The following is a 1,075-nucleotide window of genomic DNA, read 5'->3' on the forward strand; positions in this document are numbered from 1 at the left end:
AGCCAGGATGGTCTCGATCTCCTGACCTCGTGATCCGCCCGTCTCGGCCTCCCAAAGTGCTGGGATTACAGGCTTGAGCCACCGCACCCGGCCGCAAGACCTCATCTTTACAAAATAAAATAAATTAGCCGGACGTGATGGTGTATACCTGTGGTCTCAGCTACTAGGGAGGCCGAGGCAGGAGGATCGCTTGAGCCTGGGTGGTGAAGGCTGCAGTGAAGCATGATTTCACCACTGCACTCCAGCCTGAGTGACAGAGCAAGATCCTATCTCTAAAAAAACAAAAGTAAATAAAAGTTGGGGATATGGCTACCATGAGCAAAACAGTTCAATGATCCCTGCCCCATGAAAAGGACATTCTATACACCAGGTGAATAGTTCTATCTGAGCAGAGGCCTGAAGGAGCTGGCCATGTGGACAGTGGGTTGGCAGAAGCGACAGGTGCAAAGGCCCTGGGGCAGGGCCTGCTGTGGTGCACGAATGGCAGGAGTGACTGGAGCAGAAATGGGGTCAGGGAGCTAACTGGGCCAATTGCAAGGGTTTCGGTTTTCAGCAGGGAAATAGTAGTGGGGGCTTGGAGGAGAGATTCCAGGCTGGACATAAGAGATTTGAAAGTGCTGCCTCAATGATAGTACTGAGAGCCCAGGACAGCCTGAGATGGGACAGGCTGCGATGATAGCTGGATGTGACAGAGCAGGGGCTCCCACGCTGGAGGGCCTACCTCAGAGAATGTGTATTTCTGGCCAGCACAGTGGCTCACGCCTGTAATACCAGCACTTTGGGAGACTGAGGCGGGAGGATCTTTTTTTTTTTTTTTGAGACTGCACCCGGCCAGCAGGAGGTGAGGCCAGGAGTTCGACACCAGCTTGGGCAATATAGCGAGATCCTGTCTCTATAAAAAAATTAAAAATTAGCTGGGCGTGTTGGCGAGAGCCTGTGGTCCCAGCTACTGGAAAGGCTGAAGTGGGAGTATCACTTGAACCCAGGATCTGGAGGTTGCAGTGAGCTGTCATTGTGCCACTGTACTCCAGCCTGGGCAACAGAGCAGGACCCTGTCTCTTTTTTTTTTTTTTTT

Source organism: Mandrillus leucophaeus, unplaced genomic scaffold, assembly GCF_000951045.1.
Source record: "Mandrillus leucophaeus isolate KB7577 unplaced genomic scaffold, Mleu.le_1.0 Scaffold230, whole genome shotgun sequence".
In the NCBI taxonomy this organism is placed as follows: Eukaryota; Metazoa; Chordata; class Mammalia; order Primates; family Cercopithecidae; genus Mandrillus; species Mandrillus leucophaeus.